Consider the following 24,042-nt stretch of genomic DNA (forward strand, 5'->3'; position numbering starts at 1 on the left):
TACTGTTTTTTTTCCTTTTCTTATGTCATTAGTCATTGATTATAAACTGCTACCTTAATATTTAATATGATATTACAAAGGATGGAAGAAAGAAAGAAAAAACACAAACATGATTGTGCATTTAAGTTGTCAGCACACATCTGCTTTGGTTCAAATGCACTGCATATCTTCCTTCAGTCAGCTAACAAAACAGCAATGGAAAAGATTAACATACTGTTGGTAAAGCAGTTGCATCAAATTGATTTTCTGCAATATAGCATGATAATCTATACTGACAGCTCTGGATAGTACCAGCACATTTCTTGCTGGACTTGGTAATGCAAAGAACACAGTAAACAGCTTCAATTTTTTCCCAAAAATAAATAATTGACTATTAAAAACCTATCAGTCTTAAATAAGGACATCAGTAAGCACCACTGGCATAATGGATAAGGCACTGTTCTCCTAAGCCAGTGGTTGTGGGTTTAAGTCCCGTATGAGTTGGAAGTCATTACAGCAAGTGTCTCATCACTAGAGTTTATATTTTATCCTTGCTTCAACTGTAAAACAGTCTTGCAGTGTTTAACTTGTAAAAAATGACCACGGAAGCTAAAATATGACATTAATTATGATAACATTGTTGTTGTTGTTGTTTTTTAAACCTTTTCTATCACAGTGGACAGCTTATTCAAGTGCCATCTGGCATGCATGTTCCTTTGTTGCTCATCATTCATCACCAAAAATTATTTTCTTTTTCAATTCTTATGACTGTACTGATTGTATTGAATAAAATACACATCTAGAATAACCAATTAATGCTGCAAAGTGCTCCAGTGGCGCAATTGGTCAGCGCGCGGTACTTATAAAACAGTATCTGTTGAGCAATGCCGAGGTTGTGAGTTCAAGCCTCACCTGGAGCAGCTTTGTATAATGTTTTTTTTTCCTTTTTTTTATGTCATTAGTCATTGATTATAAACTGCTACCTTAATATTTAATATGATATTACAAAGGATGGAAGAAAGAAAGAAAGAAAGAAAGAAAGAAAGAAAGAAAGAAAGAAAGAATGAAAGAAAGAAAAAACACAAACATGATTGTGCATTTAAGTTGTCAGCACACATCTGCTTTGGTTCAAATGCATTGCATATCTTCCTTCAGTCAGCCAACAAAACAGCAATGGAAAAGATTAACATACTGTTGGTAAAGCAGTTGCATCAAATTGATTTTCTGCAATATAGCATGATAATCCATACTGACAGCTCTGGATAGTACCAGCACATTTCTTGCTGGACTTGGTAATGCAAAGAACACAGTAAACAGCTTCACTTTTTCATCAAAAATAAATAATTGACTATTAAAAACCTAACAGTCTTAAATTAGGACATCAGTGAGCACCACTGGCACAATGGATAAGGCACTGTACTCCTAAGCCAGTGGTTGTGGGTTTAAGTCCCATCTGAGTTGGAAGTCATTACAGCAAGTGTCTCATCACTAGAGTTGATATTTTATCCTTGCTTCAACTGTAAAACAGTCTTGCAGTATTTAGCTTGTAAAAAATGACCACAGAAGCTAAAATATGACATTAATTATGATAACATTGTTGTTGTTGTTTTTTAAACCTTTTCTATCACCGTGGACAGCTTATTCAAGTGCCATCTGGCATGCATGTTCCTTTGTTGCTCATCATTCATAACCAAAAATGATTTTCTTTTTCAATTCTTATGACTGTACTGATTGTATTGAATAAAATCCACATCTAGCATAACCAATCAATGCTGCAAAGAGCTCCAGTGGCGCAATTGGTCAGCATGCGGTACTTATAAGACAGTATCTGTTGAGCAATGCCGAGGTTGTAAGTTCAAGCCTCACCTGGAGCATCTTATGTCATTAGTCATTGATTATAAACTGCTACCTTAATATTTAATATGATATTACAAAGGATGGAAGAAAGAAAGAAAAAACACAAACATGATTGTTAGAGATGAGCGCCTGAAATTTTTCGGGTTTTGTGTTTTGGTTTTGGGTTCGGTTCCGCGGCCGTGTTTTGGGTTCGAACGCGTTTTGGCAAAACCTCACCGAATTTTTTTTGTCGGATTCGGGTGTGTTTTGGATTCGGGTGTTTTTTTAAAAAAACACTAAAAAACAGCTTAAATCATAGAATTTGGGGGTCATTTTGATCCCAAAGTATTATTAACCTCAAAAACCATAATTTACACTCATTTTCAGTCTATTCTGAATACCTCACACCTCACAATATTATTTTTAGTCCTAAAATTTGCACCGAGGTCGCTGTGTGAGTAAGATAAGCGACCCTAGTGGCCGACACAAACACCGGGCCCATCTAGGAGTGGCACTGCAGTGTCACGCAGGATGTCCCTTCCAAAAAACCCTCCCCAAACAGCACATGACGCAAAGAAAAAAAGAGGCGCAATGAGGTAGCTGTGTGAGTAAGATTAGCGACCCTAGTGGCCGACACAAACACCGGGCCCATCTAGGAGTGGCACTGCAGTGTCACGCAGGATGGCCCTTCCAAAAAACCCTCCCCAAACAGCACATGACGCAAAGAAAAAAAGAGGCGCAATGAGGTAGCTGTGTGAGTAAGATTAGCGACCCTAGTGGCCGACACAAACACCGGGCCCATCTAGGAGTGGCACTGCAGTGTCACGCAGGATGTCCCTTCCAAAAAACCCTCCCCAAACAGCACATGACGAAAAGAAAAAAAGAGGCGCAATGAGGTAGCTGTGTGAGTAAGATTAGCGACCCTAGTGGCCGACACAAACACCGGGCCCATCTAGGAGTGGCACTGCAGTGTCACGCAGGATGTCCCTTCCAAAAAACCCTCCCCAAACAGCACATGACGCAAAGAAAAAAAGAGGCGCAATGAGGTAGCTGACTGTGTGAGTAAGATTAGCGACCCTAGTGGCCGACACAAACACCGGGCCCATTTAGGAGTGGCACTGCAGTGTCACGCAGGATGTCTCTTCCAAAAAACCCTCCCCAATCAGCACATGATGCAAAGAAAAAGAAAAGAAAAAAGAGGTGCATGATGGAATTGTCCTTGGGCCCTCCCACCCACCCTTATGTTGTATAAACAAAACAGGACATGCACACTTTAACCAACCCATCATTTCAGTGACAGGGTCTGCCACACGACTGTGACTGATATGACGGGTTGGTTTGGACCCCCCCCAAAAAAGAAGCAATTAATCTCTCCTTGCACAAACTGGCTCTACAGAGGCAAGATGTCCACCTCATCATCACCCTCCGATATATCACCGTGTACATCCCCCTCCTCACAGATTATCAATTCGTCCCCACTGGAATCCACCATCTCAGCTCCCTGTGTACTTTGTGGAGGCAATTGCTGCTGGTCAATGTCTCCGCGGAGGAATTGATTATAATTCATTTTAATGAACATCATCTTCTCCACATTTTCTGGATGTAACCTCGTACGCCGATTGCTGACAAGGTGAGCGGCGGCACTAAACACTCTTTCGGAGTACACACTTGTGGGAGGGCAACTTAGGTAGAATAAAGCCAGTTTGTGCAAGGGCCTCCAAATTGCCTCTTTTTCCTGCCAGTATAAGTACGGACTGTGTGACGTGCCTACTTGGATGCGGTCACTCATATAATCCTCCACCATTCTATCAATGTTGAGAGAATCATATGCAGTGACAGTAGACGACATGTCCGTAATCGTTGTCAGGTCCTTCAGTCCGGACCAGATGTCAGCATCAGCAGTCGCTCCAGACTGCCCTGCATCACCGCCAGCGGGTGGGCTCGGAATTCTGAGCCTTTTCCTCGCACCCCCAGTTGCGGGAGAATGTGAAGGAGGAGATGTTGACAGGTCGCGTTCCGCTTGACTTGACAATTTTGTCACCAGCAGGTCTTTCAACCCCTGCAGACTTGTGTCTGCCGGAAAGAGAGATCCAAGGTAGGCTTTAAATCTAGGATCGAGCACGGTGGCCAAAATGTAGTGCTCTGATTTCAACAGATTGACCACCCGTGAATCCTTGTTAAGCGAATTAAGGGCTCCATCCACAAGTCCCACATGCCTAGCGGAATCGCTCCGTGTTAGCTCCTCCTTCAATGTCTCCAGCTTCTTCTGCAAAAGCCTGATGAGGGGAATGACCTGACTCAGGCTGGCAGTGTCTGAACTGACTTCACGTGTGGCAAGTTCAAAGGGCATCAGAACCTTGCACAACGTTGAAATCATTCTCCACTGCGCTTGAGACAGGTGCATTCCACCTACTATATCGTGCTCAATTGTATAGGCTTGAATGGCCTTTTGCTGCTCCTCCAACCTCTGAAGCATATAGAGGGTTGAATTCCACCTCGTTACCACTTCTTGCTTCAGATGATGGCAGGGCAGGTTCAGTAGTTTTTGGTGGTGCTCCAGTCTTCTGTACGTGGTGCCTGTACGCCGAAAGTGTCCCGCAATTCTTCTGGCCACCGACAGCATCTCTTGCACGCCCCTGTCGTTTTTTTAAAAATTCTGCACCACCAAATTCAAGGTATGTGCAAAACATTGGACGTGCTGGAATTTGCCCATATTTAATGCACACACAATATTGCTGGCGTTGTCCGATGCCACAAATCCACAGGAGAGTCCAATTGGGGTAAGCCATTCCGCGATGATCTTCCTCAGTTGCCGTAAGAGGTTTTCAGCTGTGTGCGTATTCTGGAAAGCGGTGATACAAAGCGTAGCCTGCCTAGGAAAGAGATGCGAGATGCTGCTACTGGTGCCGCCGCTGCTGTTCTTGCGGCGGGAGTCCATACATCTACCCAGTGGGCTGTCACAGTCATATAGTCCTGACCCTGCCCTGCTCCACTTGTCCACATGTCCGTGGTTAAGTGGACATTGGGTACAACTGCATTTTTTAGGACACTGGTGAGTCTTTTTCTGACGTCCGTGTACATTCTCGGTATCGCCTGCCTAGAGAAGTGGAACCTAGATGGTATTTGGTAACGGGGGCACACTGCCTCAATAAATTGTCTAGTTCCCTGTGAACTAACGGCGGATACCGGACGCACGTCTAACACCAACATAGTTGTCAAGGCCTCAGTTATCCGCTTTGCAGCAGGATGACTGCTGTGATATTTCATCTTCCTCGCAAAGGACTGTTGAACAGTCAATTGCTTACTGGAAGTAGTACAAGTGGGCTTCCGACTTCCCCTCTGGGATGACCATCGACTCCCAGCAGCAACAACAGCAGCGCCAGCAGCAGTAGGCGTTACACGCAAGGATGCATCGGAGGAATCCCAGGCAGGAGAGGACTCGTCAGAATTGCCAGTGACATGGCCTGCAGGACTATTGGCATTCCTGGGGAAGGAGGAAATTGACACTGAGGGAGTTGGTGGGGTGGTTTGCGTGAGCTTGGTTACAAGAGGAAGGGATTTACTGGTCAGTGGACTGCTTCCGCTGTCACCCAAAGTTTTTGAACTTGTCACTGACTTATTATGAATGCGCTGCAGGTGACGTATAAGGGAGGATGTTCCGAGGTGGTTAACGTCCTTACCCCTACTTATTACAGCTTGACAAAGGGAACACACGGCTTGACACCTGTTGTCCGCATTTCTGGTGAAATACCTCCACACCGAAGAGCTGATTTTTTTGGTATTTTCACCTGGCATGTCAACGGCCATATTCCTCCCACGGACAACAGGTGTCTCCCTGGGTGCCTGACTTAAACAAACCACCTCACCATCAGAATCCTCCTGGTCAATTTCCTCCCCAGCGCCAGCAACACCCATATCCTCCTCATCCTGGTGTACTTCAACACTGACATCTTCAATCTGACTATCAGGAACTGGACTGCGGGTGCTCCTTCCAGCACTTGCAGGGGGCGTGCAAATGGTGGAAGGCGCATGCTCTTCACGTCCAGTGTTGGGAAGGTCAGGCATCGCAACCGACACAATTGGACTCTCCTTGTGGATTTGGGATTTCGAAGAATGCACAGTTCTTTGCTGTGCTGCTTTTGCCAGCTTGAGTCTTTTCATTTTTCTAGCGAGAGGCTGAGTGCTTCCATCCTCATGTGAAGCTGAACCACTAGCCATGAACATAGGCCAGGGCCTCAGCCGTTCCTTGCCACTCCGTGTCGTAAATGGCATATTGGCAAGTTTACGCTTCTCCTCCGACAATTTTATTTTAGGTTTTGGAGTCCTTTTTTTTCTGATATTTGGTGTTTTGGATTTGACATGCTCTGTACTATGACATTGGGCATCGGCCTTGGCAGACGACGTTGCTGGCATTTCATCGTCTCGGCCATGACTAGTGGCAGCAGCTTCAGCACGAGGTGGAAGTGGATCTTGATCTTTCCCTAATTTTGGAACCTCAACATTTTTGTTCTCCATATTTTAATAGGCACAACTAAAAGGCACCTCAGGTAAACAATGGAGATGGATACTAGTATACAATTATGGACTGCCTGCCGAGTGCAGACACAGAGGTAGCCACAGCCGTGAACTACCGTACTGTACTGTGTCTGCTGCTAATATAGACTGGTTGATAAAGAGATGTCTATGTAACTATGTATGTATAAAGAAGAAAGAAAAAAAAACCACGGTTAGGTGGTATACAATTATGGACGGACTGCCTGCCGAGTGCAGACACAGAGGTAGCCACAGCCGTGAACTACCGTACTGTACTGTGTCTGCTGCTAATAATATAGACTGGTTGATAAAGAGATGTCGTAGTAGTATGTATGTATAAAGAAGAAAGAAAAAAAAAACACGGTTAGGTGGTATACAATTATGGACGGACTGCCTGCCGAGTGCAGACACAGAGGTAGCCACAGCCGTGAACTACCGTACTGTACTGTGTCTGCTGCTAATATAGACTGGTTGATAAAGAGATGTCTATGTAACTATGTATGTATAAAGAAGAAAGAAAAAAAAACCACGGTTAGGTGGTATACAATTATGGACGGACTGCCTGCCGAGTGCAGACACAGAGGTAGCCACAGCCGTGAACTACCGTACTGTACTGTGTCTGCTGCTAATATAGACTGGTTGATAAAGAGATGTCTATGTAACTATGTATGTATAAAGAAGAAAGAAAAAAAAACCACGGTTAGGTGGTATACAATTATGGACGGACTGCCTGCCGAGTGCAGACACAGAGGTAGCCACAGCCGTGAACTACCGTACTGTACTGTGTCTGCTGCTAATATAGACTGGTTGATAAAGAGATGTCGTAGTAGTATGTATGTATAAAGAAGAAAAAAAAACCACGGTTAGGTGGTATACAATTATGGACGGACTGCCTGCCGAGTGCAGACACAGAGGTAGCCACAGCCGTGAACTACCGTACTGTGTCTGCTGCGACTGGATGATAAATGATATAAAAAATATATATATATCACTACTGCAGCCGGACAGGTATATATTATATATTATATAATGACGGACCTGCTGGACACTGTCTGTCAGCAGAATGAGTTTTATTTTTATAGAATAAAAAAAACAACAACACACAAGTGAAGTCACACGACGAGTGTTTAACTTTTTCAGGCAATCACAATATAAGTATACTACTAACTATACTGGTGGTCAGTGTGGTCAGGTCACTGGTCAGTCACACTGGTAGTGGCACTCCTGCAGCAAAAGTGTGCACTGTTTAATTTTAATATAATATTATGTACTCCTGGCTCCTGCTATAACCTATAACTGGCACTGCAGTGCTCCCCAGTCTCCCCCACAATTATAAGCTGTGTGAGCTGAGCAGTCAGACAGATATATAATATATATAGATGATGCAGCACACTGGGCTGAGCCTGAGCAGTGCACACAGATATGGTATGTGACTGAGTCACTGTGTGTATCGCTTTTTTCAGGCAGAGAACGGATATATTAAATAAACTGCACTGTCTGGTGGTCACTCACTATATAATATTATGTACTCCTGGCTCCTGCTATAACCTATAACTGGCACTGCAGTGCTCCCCAGTCTCCCCCACAATTATAAGCTGTGTGAGCTGAGCAGTCAGACAGATATATAATATATATAGATGATGCAGCACACTGGGCTGAGCCTGAGCAGTGCACACAGATATGGTATGTGACTGAGTCACTGTGTGTATCACTTTTTTCAGGCAGAGAACGGATATATTAAATAAACTGCACTGTCTGGTGGTCACTCACTATATAATATTATGTACTCCTGGCTCCTGCTATAACCTATAACTGGCACTGCAGTGCTCCCCAGTCTCCCCCACAATTATAAGCTGTGTGAGCTGAGCAGTCAGACAGATATATAATATATATAGATGATGCAGCACACTGGGCTGAGCCTGAGCAGTGCACACAGATATGGTATGTGACTGAGTCACTGTGTGTATCGCTTTTTTCAGGCAGAGAACGGATATATTAAATAAACTGCACTGTCTGGTGGTCACTCACTAGTAAACTCTCTGCACTCTCTACACTTCTACAGTACTCCTCCTACTCCTAAGCTCCAGTAAATCTCTCTCTCTTATAATCTAAATGGAGAGGACGCCAGCCACGTCCTCTCCCTATCAATCTCAATGCACGTGTGAAAATGGCGGCGACGCGCGGCTCCTTATATAGAATCCGAGTCTCGCGATAGAATCCGTGCCTCGCGAGAATCCGACAGCGTCATGATGACGTTCGGGCGCGCTCGGGTTAACCGAGCAAGGCGGGAAGATCCGAGTCGCTCGGATCCGTGTAAAAAAAGCTGAAGTTCGGGCGGGTTCGGATTCCGAGGAACCGAACCCGCTCATCTCTAATGATTGTGCATTTAAGTTGTCAGCACACATCTGCTTTGGTTCAAATGCACGGCATATCTTCCTTCAGTCAGCCAACAAAACAGCAATGGAAAAGATTAACATACTGTTGGTAAAGCAGTTGCATCAAATTGATTTTCTGCAATATAGCATGATAATCCATACTTACAGCTCTGGATAGTACCAGCACATTTCTTGCTGGACTTGGTAATGCAAAGAACACAGTAAACAGCTTCACTTTTTTTCAAAAATAAATAATTGACTATTAAAAACCTAACAGTCTTAAATAAGGACATCAGTAAGCACCACTGGCATAATGGATAAGGCACTGTTCTCCTAAGCCAGTGGTTGTGGGTTTAAGTCCCGTCTGAGTTGGAAGTCATTACAGCAAGTGTCTCATCACTAGAGTTAATATTTTATCCTTGCTTCAACTGTAAAACAGTCTTGCAGTGTTTAGCTTGTAAAAAATGACCACAGAAGCTTAAATATGACATTAATTAGGATAACATTGTTGTTGTTGTTTTTTAAACCTTTTCTATCACAGTGGACAGCTTATTCAAGTGCCATCTGGCATGCATGTGCCTTTGTTGCTCATCATTCATCACCAAAAATGATTTTCTTTTTCAATTCTTATGACTGTACTGATTGTATTGAATAAAATCCACATCTAGCATAACCAATTAATGCTGCAAAGTGCTCCAGTGGCGCAATTGGTCAGCGCGCGGTACTTATAAGACAGTATCTGTTGAGCAATGCCGAGGTTGTGAGTTCAAGCCTCACTTGGAGCAGCTTTGTCTAATGTTTTTTTTTCCTTTTTTTATGTCATTAGTCATTGATTATAAACTGCTACCTTAATATTTAATATGATATTACAAAGGATGGAAGAAAGAAAGAAAAAACACAAACATGATTGTGCATTTAAGTTGTCAGCACACATCTGCTTTGGTTCAAATGCACTGCATATCTTCCTTCAGTCAGCCAACAAAACAGCAATGGAAAAGATTAACATACTGTTGGTAAAGCAGTTGCATCAAATTGATTTTCTGCCATATAGCATGATAATCCATACTGACAGCTCTGGATAGTACCAGCACATTTCTTGCTGGACTTGGTAATGCAAAGAACACAGTCAACAGCTTCACTTTTTCCTCAAAAATAAATAATTGACTATTAAAAACCTAACAGTCTTAAATAAGAACATCAGTAAGCACCACTGGCATAATGGATAAGTCACTGCCCTCCTAAGACAGGGGGTCCAAGTTCCATATGGGGTGGAAGTCATTACAGCAAGTGTCTCATCACTAGAATTGATATTTTATCCTTGCTTCGACTGTAAAACAGTCTTGCAGTGTTTAGCTTGCAAAAAATGACCACAGAAGCTAAAAAATGACATTTATTATGATAACATTGTTGTTGTTTTTTTTTAAACATTTTCTATCACCGTGGACATCTTATTTAAGTACCATCTGGCATGCATGTTCCTTTGTTGCTCATCATTCATCACCAAAAATGATTTTCTTTTTCAATTCTTATGACTGTACTGATTGCATTGAATAAAATCCACATCTAGCATAACCAATCAATGTTGCAAAGTGCTCCAGTGGCGCAGTTGGTCAGCACGCGGTACTTATAAGACAGTATCTGTTGAGCAATGTCAAGGTTGTGAGTTCAAGCCTCACCTGGAGCATCTTTGTATACTGTTTTTTTTCCTTTTCTTATGTCATTAGTCATTGATTATAAACTTGTAGCCTTAATATTTAATATGATATTACAAAGGATGGAAGAAAGAAAGAAAACACACAAACATGATTGTGCATTTAAGTTGTCAGCACACATCTGCTTTGATTCAAATGCACTGCATATCTTCCTTCAGTCAGCCAACAAAACAGCAATGGAAAAGAATAACATACTGTTGGTAAAGCAGTTGCATCAAATTGATTTTCTGCAATATAGCATGATAATCCATACTGACAGCTCTGGATAGTACCAGCACATTTCTTGCTGGACTTGGTAATGCAAAGAACACAGTAAACAGCTTAAATTTTTTTTCAAAAATAAATAGTTGACTATTAAAACACTATCAGTCTTAAATAAGGACATCAGTAAGCACCACTGGCATAATGAATAAGGCACTGTTCTCCTAAGCCAGTGGTTGTGGGTTTAAGTCCCGTCTGAGTTGGAAGTCATTACAGAAAGTGTCTCATCACTAGAGTTTATATTTTATCCTTGCTTCAACTGTAAAACAGTCCTGCAGTGTTTAGCTTGTAAAAAATGACCACAGAAGCTAAAATATGACATTAATTATGATAACATTGTTGTTGTTGTTTTTTAAACCTTTTCTATCACAGTGGACAGCTTATTCAAGTGCCATCTGGCATGGATGTTCCTTTGTTGCTCATCATTCATCACCAAAAATTATTTTCTTTTTCAATTCTTATGACTGTACTGATTGTATTGAATAAAATCCACATCTAGCATAACCAATTAACGCTGCAAAGTGCTCCAGTGGCGCAATTGGTCAGCGCGCGGTACTTATAATACAGTATCTGTTGAGCAATGCCGAGGTTGTGAGTTCAAGCCTCACCTTGAGCAGCTTTGTATAATGTTTTTTTTTTCCTTTTCTTATGTCATTAGTCATTGATTATAAACTGCTACCTTAATATTTAATATGATATTACAAAGGATGGAAGAAAGAAAGAAAAAACACAAACATGATTGTGCATTTAAGTTGTCAGCACACATCTGCTTTGGTTCAAATGCACTGCATATCTTCCTTCAGTCAGCCAACAAAACAGCAATGGAAAAGATTAACATACTGTTGGTAAAGCAGTTGCATCAAATTGATTTTCTGCAATATAGCATGATAATCCATACTGACAGCTCTGGATAGCACCAGCACATTTCTTGCTGGACTTGGTAATGCAAAGAACACAGTAAACAGCTTCACATTTTTTCAAAAATAAATAATTGACTATTAAAAACCTATCAGTCTTAAATAAGAACATCAGTAAGCACCACTGGCATAATGGATAAGTCACTGCCCTCCTAAGACAGGGGGTCCAAGTTCCATATGGGGTGGAAGTCATTACAGCAAGTGTCTCATCACTAGAATTGATATTTTATCCTTGCTTCAACTGTAAAACAGTCTTGCAGTGTTTAGCTTGCAAAAAATGACCACAGAAGCTATAAAATGACATTTATTATGATAACGTTGTTGTTGTTTTTTTTAAACATTTTCTATCACCGTGGACATCTTATTTAAGTACCATCTGGCATGCATGTTCCTTTGTTGCTCATCATTCATCACCAAAAATGATTTTCTTTTTCAATTCTTATGACTGTACTGATTGCATTGAATAAAATCCACATCTAGCATAACCAATCAATGTTGCAAAGTGCTCCAGTGGTGCAGTAGGTCAGCACGCGGTACTTATAAGACAGTATCTGTTGAGCAATGCCAAGGTTGTGAGTTCAAGCCTCACCTGGAGCATCTTTGTACACTGTTTTTTTTCCTTTTCTAATGTCATTAGTCATTGATTATAAACTTGTAGCCTTAATATTTAATATGATATTACAAAGGATGGAAGAAAGAAAGAAAACACACAAACATGATTGTGCATTTAAGTTGTCAGCACACATCTGCTTTGATTCAAATGCACTGCATATCTTCCTTCAGTCAGCCAACAAAACAGCAATGGAAAAGAATAACATACTGTTGGTAAAGCAGTTGCATCAAATTGATTTTCTGCAATATAGCATGATAATCCATACTGACAGCTCTGGATAGTACCAGCACATTTCTTGCTGGACTTGGTAATGCAAAGAACACAGTAAACAGCTTAAATTTTTTTTCAAAAATAAATAATTGACTATTAAAACCCTATCAGTCTTAAATAAGGACATCAGTAAGCACCACTGGCATAATGAATAAGGCACTGTTCTCCTAAGCCAGTGGTTGTGGGTTTAAGTCCCGTCTGAGTTGGAAGTCATTACAGAAAGTGTCTCATCACTAGAGTTTATATTTTATCCTTGCTTCAACTGTAAAACAGTCCTGCAGTGTTTAGCTTGTAAAAAATGACCACAGAAGCTAAAATATGACATTAATTATGATAACATTGTTGTTGTTGTTTTTTAAACCTTTTCTATCACAGTGGACAGCTTATTCAAGTGCCATCTGGCATGGATGTTCCTTTGTTGCTCATCATTCATCACCAAAAATTATTTTCTTTTTCAATTCTTATGACTGTACTGATTGTATTGAATAAAATCCACATCTAGCATAACCAATTAACGCTGCAAAGTGCTCCAGTGGCGCAATTGGTCAGCGCGCGGTACTTATAAGACAGTATTTGTTGAGCAATGCCGAGGTTGTGAGTTCAAGCCTCACCTGGAGCATCTTTGTATTCTGTTTTTTTTCCTTTTCTTATGTCATTAGTCATTGATTATAAACTGCTACCTTAATATTTAATATGATATTACAAAGGATGGAAGAAAGAAAGAAAAAACACAAACATGATTGTGCATTTAAGTTGTCAGCACACATCTGCTTTGGTTCAAATGCACTGCATATCTTCCTTCAGTCAGCCAACAAAACAGCAATGGAAAAGATTAACATACTGTTGGTAAAGCAGTTGCATCAAATTGATTTTCTGCAATATAGCATGATAATCCATACTGACAGCTCTGGATAGTACCAGCACATTTCTTGCTGGACTTGGTAATGCAAAGAACACAGTAAACAGCTTCACTTTTTTTTAAAAATAAATAATTGACTATTAAAAACCTAACAGTCTTAAATAAGGACATCAGTGAGCACCACTGGAATAATGGATAAGGCACTGTTCTCCTAAGCCAGTGGTTGTGGGTTTAAGTCCCGTCTGAGTTGGAAGTCATTACAGCAAGTGTCTCATCAGTAGAGTTGATATTTTATCCTTGCTTCAACTGTAAAACAGTCTTGCAGTGTTTAGCTTGTAAAAAGTGACCACAGAAGCTAAAATATGACATTAATTATGATAACATTGTTGCTGTTGTTTTTTAAACCTTTTCTATCACCGTGGACAGCTTATTCAAGTGCCATCTGGCATGCATGTTCCTTTGTTGCTCATCATTCATCACCAAAAATTATTTTCTTTTTCAATTCTTATGACTGTACTGATTGTATTGAATAAAATCCACATCTAGCATAACCAATTAACGCTGCAAAGTGCTCCAGTGGCGCAATTGGTCAGCGCGCGGTACTTATAATAAAGTATCTGTTGAGCAATGCCGAGGTTGTGAGTTCAAGCCTCACCTTGAGCAGCTTTGTATAATGTTTTTTTTTTCCTTTTTTTATGTCATTAGTCATTGATTATAAACTGCTACCTTAATATTTAATATGCTATTACAAAGGATGGAAGAAAGAAAGAAAACACACATACATGATTGTGCATTTAAGTTGTCAGCACACATCTGCTTTGGTTCAAATGCACTGCATATCTTCCTTCAGTCAGCCAACAAAACAGCAATGGAAAAGATTAACATACTGCTGGTAAAGCAGTTGCATCAAATTGATTTTCTGCAATATAGCATGATAATCCATACTGACAGCTCTGCATAGTACCAGCACATTTCTTGCTGGACTTGGTAATGCAAAGAACACAGTAAACAGCTTCACTTTTTTTCAAAAATAAATAATTGACTATTAAAAACCTATCAGTCTTAAATAAGGACATCAGTAAGCACCACTGGCATAATGGATAAGGCACTGTTCTCCTAAGCCAGTGGTTGTGGGTTTAAGTCCCGTCTGAGTTGGAAGTCATTACAGCAAGTGTCTCATCACTAGAGTTGATATTTTATCCTTGCTTCAACTGTAAAACAGTCTTGCAGTGTTTAGCTTGTAAAAAATGACCACAGAAGCTAAAATATGACATTTATTATGATAACATTGTTGTTGTTGTTGTTTTTTAAACCTTTTCTATCACCGTGGACAGCTTATTCAAGTGCCATCTGGCATGCATGTCCCTTTGTTGCTCATCATTCATCACCATAAATGATTTTCTTTTTCAATTCTTATGAATGTACTGATTGTATTGAATAAAATCCACATCTAGCATAACCAATTAATGCTGCAAAGTGCTCCAGTGGCGCAATTGGTCAGCGCGCGAAACTTATAAGACAGTATCTGTTGAGCAATGCCAAGGTTGTGAGGTCAAGCCTCACCTGGAGCATCTTTGTATAATGTTTTTTTTTCCTTTTCTTATGTCATTAGTCATTGATTATAAACTGCTACCTTAATATTTAATATGATATTACAAAGGATGGAAGAAAGAAAGAAAAAACACAAACATGATTGTGCATTTAAGTTGTCAGCACACATCTGCTTTGGTTCAAATGCACTGCATATCTTCCTTCAGTCAGCCAACAAAACAGCAATGGAAAAGATTAACATACTGTTGGTAAAGCAGTTGCATCAAATTGATTTTCTCCAATATAGCATGATAATCCATACTGACAGCTCTGGATAGCACCAGCACATTTCTTGCTGGACTTGGTAATGCAAAGAACACAGTAAACAGCTTCACATTTTTTCAAAAATAAATAATTGACTATTAAAAACCTATCAGTCTTAAATAAGAACATCAGTAAGCACCACTGGCATAATGGATAAGTCACTGCCCTCCTAAGACAGGGGGTCCAAGTTCCATATGGGGTGGAAGTCATTACAGCAAGTGTCTCATCACTAGAATTGATATTTTATCCTTGCTTCAACTGTAAAACAGTCTTGCAGTGTTTAGCTTGCAAAAAATGACCACAGAAGCTAAAAAATGACATTTATTATGATAACATTGTTGTTGTTTTTTTTAAACATTTTCTATCACCGTGGACATCTTATTTAAGTACCATCTGGCATGCATGTTCCTTTGTTGCTCATCATTCATCACCAAAAATGATTTTCTTTTTCAATTCTTATGACTGTACTGATTGCATTGAATAAAATCCACATCTAGCATAACCAATCAATGTTGCAAAGTGCTCCAGTGGTGCAGTAGGTCAGCACGCGGTACTTATAAGACAGTATCTGTTGAGCAATGCCAAGGTTGTGAGTTCAAGCCTCACCTGGAGCATCTTTGTACACTGTTTTTTTTCCTTTTCTAATGTCATTAGTCATTGATTATAAACTTGTAGCCTTAATATTTAATATGATATTACAAAGGATGGAAGAAAGAAAGAAAACACACAAACATGATTGTGCATTTAAGTTGTCAGCACACATCTGCTTTGATTCAAATGCACTGCATATCTTCCTTCAGTCAGCCAACAAAACAGCAATGGAAAAGAATAACATACTGTTGGTAAAGCAGTTGCATCAAATTGATTTTCTGCAATATAGCATGATAATCCATACTGACAGCTCTGGATAGTACCAGCACATTTCTTGCTGGACTTGGTAATGCAAAGAACACAGTAAACAGCTTAAATTTTTTTTCAAAAATAAATAATTGACTATTAAAACCCTATCAGTCTTAAATAAGGACATCAGTAAGCACCACTGGCATAATGAATAAGGCACTGTTCTCCTAAGCCAGTGGTTGTGGGTTTAAGTCCCGTCTGAGTTGGAAGTCATTACAGCAAGTGTCTCATCAGTGGAGTTGATATTTTATCCTTGCTTCAACTGTAAAACAGTCTTGCAGTGTTTAGCTTGTAAAAAATGACCACAGAAGCTAAAATATGACATTTATTATGATAACATTGTTGTTGTTGTTTTTTAAACCTTTTCTATCACCGTGGACAGCTTATTCAAGTGCCATCTGGCATGCATGTTCCTTTGTTGCTCATCATTCATCACCAAAAATGATTTTCTTTTTCAATTCTTATGAATGTACTGATTGTATTGAATAAAATCCACATCTAGCATAACCAATTAATGCTGCAAAGTGCTCCAGTGGAGCAATTGGTCAGCGCGCGAAACTTATAATACAGTATCTGTTGAGCAATGCCAAGCTTGTGAGGTCAAGCCTCACCTGGAGCATCTTTGTATACTATTTTTTTTTCCTTTTCTTATGTCATTAGTCATTGATTATAAACTGCTACCTTAATATTTAATATGATATTACAAAGGATGGAAGAAAGAAAGAAAAAACACAAACATGATTGTGCATTTAAGTTGTCAGCACACATCTGCTTTGGTTCAAATGCACTGCATATCTTCCTTCAGTCAGCCAACAAAACAGCAATGGAAAAGATTAACATACTGTTGGTAAAGCAGTTGCATCAAATTGATTTTCTGCAATATAGCATGATAATCCATACTGACAGCTCTGGATAGTACCAGCACATTTCTTGCTGGACTTGGTAATGCAAAGAACACAGTAAACAGCTTCACTTTTTTCAAAAATAAATAATTGACTATTAAAAACCTATCAGTCTTAAATAAGGACATCAGTAAGCACCACAGGCATAATGGATAAGGCACTGTACTCCTAAGCCAGTGGTTGTGGGTTTAAGTCCCGTCTAAGTTGGAAGTCATTACAGCAAGTGTCTCATCACTAGAGTTGATATTTTATCCTTGCTTCAACTGTAAAACAGTCTTGCAGTGTTTAGCTTGTAAAAAATGACCACAGAAGCTAAAATATGACATTAATTATGATAACATTGTTGTTGTTGTTGTTTTTTAAACCTTTTCTATCACTGTGGACAGCTTATTCAAGTGCCATCTGGCATGCATGTTCCTTTGTTGCTCATCATTCATCACCAAAAATGATTTTCTTTTTCAATTCTTATGAATGTACTGATTGTATTGAATAAAATCCACATCTAGCATAACCAATTAATGCTGCAAAGTGCTCCAGTGGCGCAATTGGTCAGCGCGTGGTACTTATAAGACAGTATTTGTTGAGCAATGCCGAGGTTGTGAGTTCAAGCCTCACCTGGAGCATCTTTGTATTCTGTTTTTTTTCCTTTTCTTATGTCATTAGTCATTGATTATAAACTGCTACCTTAATATTTAATATGATATTACAAAGGATGGAAGAAAGAAAGAAAAAACACAAACATGATTGTGCATTTAAGTTGTCAGCACACATCTGCTTTGGTTCAAATGCACTGCATATCTTCCTTCAGTCAGCCAACAAAACAGCAATGGAAAAGATTAACATACTGTTGGTAAAGCAGTTGCATCAAATTGATTTTCTGCAATATAGCATGATAATCCATACTGACAGCTCTGGATAGTACCAGCACATTTCTTGCTGGACTTGGTAATGCAAAGAACACAGTAAACAGCTTCACTTTTTTTTAAAAATAAATAATTGACTATTAAAAACCTAACAGTCTTAAATAAGGACATCAGTGAGCACCACTGGAATAATGGATAAGGCACTGTTCTCCTAAGCCAGTGGTTGTGGGTTTAAGTCCCGTCTGAGTTGGAAGTCATTACAGCAAGTGTCTCATCAGTAGAGTTGATATTTTATCCTTGCTTCAACTGTAAAACAGTCTTGCAGTGTTTAGCTTGTAAAAAGTGACCACAGAAGCTAAAATATGACATTAATTATGATAACATTGTTGCTGTTGTTTTTTAAACCTTTTCTATCACCGTGGACAGCTTATTCAAGTGCCATCTGGCATGCATGTTCCTTTGTTGCTCATCATTCATCACCAAAAATGATTTTCTTTTTCAATTCTTATGACTGTACTGATTGTATTGAATAAAATCCACATCTAGCATAACTAATTAATGCTGCAAAGTGCTCCAGTGGCGCAATTGGTCAGCGCGCGGTACTTATAAGACAGTATCTGTTGAGCAATGCCGATGTTGTGAGTTCAAGCCTCACTTGGAACAGCTTTGTATAATGTTTTTTTTTCCTTTTTTTATGTCATTAGTCATTGATTATAAACTGCTACCTTAATATTTAATATGATATTACAAAGGATGGAAGAAAGAAAAAACACAAACATGATTGTGCATTTAAGTTGTCAGCACACATCTGCTTTGGTTCAAATGCACTGCATATCTTCCTTCAGTCAGCCAACAAAACAGCAATGGAAAAGATTAACATACTGTTGGTAAAGCAGTTGCATCAAATTGATTTTCTGCAATATAGCATGATAATCCATACTGACAGCTCTGGATAGTACCAGCACATTTCTTGCTGGACTTGGTAATGCAAAGAACACAGTAAACAGCTTCACTTTTTTTCAAAAATAAATAATTGACTATTAAAAACCTATCAGTCTTAAATAATGACATCAGTAAGCACCACTGGCATAATGGATAAGGCACTGTTCTCCTAAGCCAGTGGTTGTGGGTTTAAGTCCCGTCTGAGTTGGAAGTCATTACAGCAAGTGTCTCATCACTAGAGTTGATATTTTATCTTTGCTTTAACTGTAAAACAGTCTTGCAGTGTTTAGCTTGTAAAAAATGACCACATAAGCTAAAATATGACATTTATTATGATAACATTGTTGTTGTTGTTGTTTTTTAAACCTTTTCTATCACCGTGGACAGCTTATTCAAGTGCCATCTGGCATGCATGTTCCTTTGTTGCTCATCATTCATCACTGAAAATGATTTTCTTTTTCAATTCTTATGAATGTACTGATTGTATTGAATAAAATCCACATCTAGCATAACCAATTAATGCAGCAAAATGCTCCAGTGGCACAATTGGTAAGCGCACGAAACTTATAAGACAGTATCTGTTGAGCAATGCCGAGGTTGTGAGTTCAAGCCTCACTTGGAGCATCTTTGTGTACTGTTTTTTTTTTCCTTTTCTTATGTCATTAGTCATTGATTATAAACTGCTACCTTAATATTTAATATGATATTACAAAGGATGGAAGAAAGAAAGAAAAAACAAAAACATGATTGTGCATTTAAGTTGTCAGCACACATCTGCTTTGGTTCAAATGCACTGCATATCTTCCTTCAGTCAGCCAACAAAACAGCAATGGAAAAGATTAACATACTGTTGGTAAAGCAGTTGCATCAAATAGATTTTCTGCAATATAGCATGATAATCCATACTGACAGCTCTGGATAGTACCAGCACATTTCTTGCTGGACTTGGTAATGCAAAGAACACAGTAAACAGCTTCACTTTTTTTCAAAAATAAATAATTGACTATTAAAAACCTATCAGTCTTAAATAAGGACATCAGTAAGCACCACTGGCATAATGGATAAGGCACTGTTCTCCTAAGCCAGTGGTTGTGGGTTTAAGTCCCGTCTGAGTTGGAAGTCATTACAGCAAGTGTCTCATCACTAGAGTTGATATTTTATCCTTGCTTCAACTGTAAAACAGTCTTGCAGTGTTTAGCTTGTAAAAAATGACCACAGAAGCTAAAATATGACATTTATTATGATAACATTGTTGTTGTTGTTGTTGTTTTTAAAACCTTTTCTATCACCGTGGACAGCTTATTCAAGTGCCATCTGGCATGCATGTTCCTTTGTTGCTCATCAGTCATCACCAAAAATGATTTTCTTTTTCAATTCTTATGAATGTACTGATTGTATTGAATAAAATCCACATCTAGCATAACCAATTAATGCTGCAAAGTGCTCCAGTGGCGCAATTGGTCAGCGCGTGAAACTTATAATACAGTATCTGTTGAGCAATGCCAAGGTTGTGAGGTCAAGCCTCACCTTGAGTATCTTTGTACACTATTTTTTTTTTCCTTTTCTTATGTCATTAGTCATTGATTATAAACTGCTACCTTAATATTTAATATGATATTACAAAGGATGGAATAAAGAAAAAACACAAACATGATTGTGCATTTAAGTTGTCAGCACACATCTGCTTTGGTTCAAATGCAGTGCATATCTTCCTTCAATCAGCCAACAAAACAGCAATGGAAAAGATTAACATACTGTTGGCAAAGCAGTTGCATCAAATTGATTTTCTGCAATATAGCATGATAATCCATACTGACAGCTCTGGATAGTACCAGCACATTTCTTGCTGGACTTGGTAATGCAAAGAACACAGTAAACAGCTTCACTTTTTTTCAAAAATAAATAATTGACTATTAAAAACCTATCAGTCTTAAATAAGGACATCAGTAAGCACCACTGGCATAATGGATAAGGCACTGTTCTCCTAAGCCAGTGGTTGTGGGTTTAAGTCCCGTCTGAGTTGGAAGTCATTACAGCAAGTGTCTCATCACTAGAGTTGATATTTTATCCTTGCTTCAACTGTAAAACAGTCTTGCAGTGTTTAGCTTGTAAAAAATGACCACAGAAGCTAAAATATGACATTTATTATGATAACATTGTTGTTGTTGTTTTTTAAACCTTTTCTATCACCGTGGACAGCTTATTCAAGTGCCATCTGGCATGCATGTTCCTTTGTTGCTCATCATTCATCACCAAAAATGATTTTCTTTTTCAATTCTTATGAATGTACTGATTGTATTGAATAAAATCCACATCTAGCATAACCAATTAATGCTGCAAAGTGCTCCAGTGGCGCAATTGGTCAGCACGCAAAACTTATAAGACAGTATCTGTTGAGCAATGCCAAGGTTGTGAGGTCAAGCCTCACCTGGAGCATCTTTGTATACTATTTTTTTTTTCCTTTTCTTATGTCATTAGTCATTGATTATAAACTGCTACCTTAATATTTAATATGATATTACAAAGGATGGAAGAAAGAAAGAAAAAACACAAACATGATTGTGCATTTAAGTTGTCAGCACACATCTGCTTTGGTTCAAATGCACTGCATATCTTCCTTCAGTCAGCCAACAAAACAGCAATTTAAAAGATTAACATACTGTTGGTAAAGCAGTTGCATCAAATTGATTTTCTGCAATATAGCATGATAATCCATACTGACAGCTCTGGATAGTACCAGCACATTTCTTGCTGGACTTGGTAATGCAAAGAACACAGTAAACAGCTTCACTTTTTTTCAAAAATAAATAATTGACTATTAAAAACCTAACAGTCTTAAATAGGGACATCAGTGAGCACCACTGGCATAATGGATAAGGCACTGTTCTCCTAAGCCAGTGGTTGTGGGTTTAAGTCCCGTCTGAGTTGGAAGTCATTACAGCAAGTGTCTCATCAGTAGAGTTGATATTTTATCCTTGCTTCAACTGTAAAACAGTCTTGCAGTGTTTAGCTTGTAAAAAGTGACCACAGAAGCTAAAATATGACATTAATTATGATAACATTGTTGTTGTTGTTTTTTAAACCTTTTCTATCACCGTGGACAGCTTATTCAAGTGCCATCTGGCATGCATGTTCCTTTGTTGCTCATCATTCATCACCAAAAATGATTTTCTTTTTCAATTCTTATGACTGTACTGATTGTATTGAATAAAATCCACATCTAGCATAACCAATTAATGCTGCAAAGAGCTCCAGTGGCGCAATTGGTCAGCGCGCGGTGTTTATAAGACAGAATCTGTTGAGCAATGCAGAGGTTGTGAGTTCAAGCCTCACCTGGAGCATCTTTGTATACTGTTTTTTTTTCCTTTTCTTATGTCATTAGTCATTGATTATAAACTGCTTCCTTAATATTTAATATGATATTACAAAGGATGGAATAAAGAAAGAAAAAACACAAACATGATTGTGCATTTAAGTTGTCAGCACACATCTGCTTTGGTTCAAATGCACTGCATATCTTCCTTCAGTCAGCCAACAAAACAGCAATTTAAAAGATTAACATACTGTTGGTAAAGCAGTTGCATCAAATTGATTTTCTGCAATATAGCATGATAATCCATACTGACAGCTCTGGATAGTACCAGCACATTTCTTGCTGGACTTGGTAATGCAAAGAACACAGTAAACAGCTTCACTTTTTCCTCAAAAATAAATAATTGACTATTAAAAACCTATCAGTCTTAAATAAGGACATCAGTAAGCACCACTGGCATAATGGATAAGGCACTGTTCTCCTAAGCCAGTGCTTGTGGGTTTAAGTCCCGTCTGAGTTGGAAGTCATTACAGCAAGTGTCTCATCACTAGAGTTGATATTTTATCCTTGCTTCAACTGTAAAACAGTCTTGCAGTGTTTAGCTTGCAAAAAATGACCACAGAAGCTAAAATATGACATTAATTATGATAACATTGTTGTTGTTGTTTTTTAAACCTTTTCTATCACCGTGGACAGCTTATTCAAGTGCCATCTGGCATGCATGTTCCTTTGTTGCTCATCATTCATCACCAAAAATTATTTTCTTTTTCAATTCTTATGACTGTACTGATTGTATTGAATAAAATCCACATCTAGCAAAACCAACTAATGCTGCAAAGTGCTCCAGTGGTGCAATTGGTCAGCGCGCGGTACTTATAAGACAGTATATGTTGAGCAATGCCGAGGTTGTGAGTTCAAGCCTCACCTGGAGCATCTTTGTATACTGTTTTTTTTTTTCCTTGTCTTATGTCATTAGTCATTGATTATAAACTGCTTCCTTAATATTTAATATGATATTACAAAGGATGGAAGAAAGAAAGAAATAACACAAACATGATTGTGCATTTAAGTTGTCAGCACACATCTGCTTTGGTTCAAATGCACTGCATATCTTCCTTCAGTCAGCCAACAAAACAGCAATTTAAAAGATTAACATACTGTTGGTAAAGCAGTTGCATCAAATTGATTTTCTGCAATATAGCATGATAATCCATACTGACAGCTCTGGATAGTACCAGCACATTTCTTGCTGGACTTGGTAATGCAAAGAACACAGTAAACAGCTTCACTTTTTCCTCAAAAATAAATAATTGACTATTAAAAACCTGACAGTCTTAAATAAGAACATCAGTAAGCACCACTTGCATAATGGATAAGTCACTGCCCTCCTAAGCCAGGGGGTCCAAGTCCCCTATGGGGTGGAATTCATTACAGCAAGTATCTCATCACTAGAGTTGATATTTTATCCTTGCTTCAACTGTAAAACAGTCTTGCAGTGTTTAGCTTGCAAAAAATGACCACAGAAGCTAAAATATGACATTTATTATGATAACATTGTTGTTGTTTTTTTTAAACCTTTTCTATCACCGTGGACAGCTTATTCAAGTGCCATCTGGCATGCATGTTCCTTTGTTTCTCATCATTCATCTCCAAAAATGATTTTCTTTTTCAATTCTTATGACTGTACTGATTGTATCACATCTAGCATAACAAATCAATGCTGCAAAGTGCTCCAGCGGTGCAATTGGTCCGCGCATGGTACTTATAAGATAGTATCTGTAGAGCAATGCTGAGGTTTTGAGTTCAAGCCTCGCCTGGACCATGTTTGTCTACTGTTTTTTTTTCCTTTTCTTATGTCATTAGTCATTGATTATAAACTGCTACCTTAATATTTAATATGATATTACAAAGGA

General features: G+C 38.9%; 7 non-coding genes across 7 annotated transcripts; all 7 read left to right on the plus strand.

Moving 5' to 3' along the window:
• Nucleotides 1–806: 806 nt before the first annotated feature.
• Nucleotides 807–899, plus strand: TRNAI-UAU (transfer RNA isoleucine (anticodon UAU)). The gene is given in 2 exon segments: nucleotides 807–844; nucleotides 864–899. It is a non-coding gene; the product is annotated as a tRNA-Ile (tRNA).
• An 8,516-nt stretch (nucleotides 900–9,415) lies between these two features.
• TRNAI-UAU (transfer RNA isoleucine (anticodon UAU)) lies at nucleotides 9,416–9,508 on the plus strand. The gene is given in 2 exon segments: nucleotides 9,416–9,453; nucleotides 9,473–9,508. It is a non-coding gene; the product is annotated as a tRNA-Ile (tRNA).
• Nucleotides 9,509–11,219: 1,711 nt separating this feature from the next.
• On the plus strand, nucleotides 11,220–11,312 carry TRNAI-UAU (transfer RNA isoleucine (anticodon UAU)). The gene is given in 2 exon segments: nucleotides 11,220–11,257; nucleotides 11,277–11,312. It is a non-coding gene; the product is annotated as a tRNA-Ile (tRNA).
• Nucleotides 11,313–13,022: 1,710 nt separating this feature from the next.
• On the plus strand, nucleotides 13,023–13,115 carry TRNAI-UAU (transfer RNA isoleucine (anticodon UAU)). Its single transcript is given in 2 exon segments — nucleotides 13,023–13,060; nucleotides 13,080–13,115. It is a non-coding gene; the product is annotated as a tRNA-Ile (tRNA).
• An 810-nt stretch (nucleotides 13,116–13,925) lies between these two features.
• On the plus strand, nucleotides 13,926–14,018 carry TRNAI-UAU (transfer RNA isoleucine (anticodon UAU)). Its single transcript is given in 2 exon segments — nucleotides 13,926–13,963; nucleotides 13,983–14,018. It is a non-coding gene; the product is annotated as a tRNA-Ile (tRNA).
• Nucleotides 14,019–17,541: 3,523 nt separating this feature from the next.
• Nucleotides 17,542–17,634, plus strand: TRNAI-UAU (transfer RNA isoleucine (anticodon UAU)). The gene is given in 2 exon segments: nucleotides 17,542–17,579; nucleotides 17,599–17,634. It is a non-coding gene; the product is annotated as a tRNA-Ile (tRNA).
• A 5,335-nt stretch (nucleotides 17,635–22,969) lies between these two features.
• TRNAI-UAU (transfer RNA isoleucine (anticodon UAU)) lies at nucleotides 22,970–23,062 on the plus strand. The gene is given in 2 exon segments: nucleotides 22,970–23,007; nucleotides 23,027–23,062. It is a non-coding gene; the product is annotated as a tRNA-Ile (tRNA).
• Nucleotides 23,063–24,042: the final 980 nt, after the last annotated feature.

Source organism: Pseudophryne corroboree, unplaced genomic scaffold (assembly GCF_028390025.1).
Source record: "Pseudophryne corroboree isolate aPseCor3 unplaced genomic scaffold, aPseCor3.hap2 scaffold_3026, whole genome shotgun sequence".
NCBI classification, from domain to species: Eukaryota; Metazoa; Chordata; class Amphibia; order Anura; family Myobatrachidae; genus Pseudophryne; species Pseudophryne corroboree.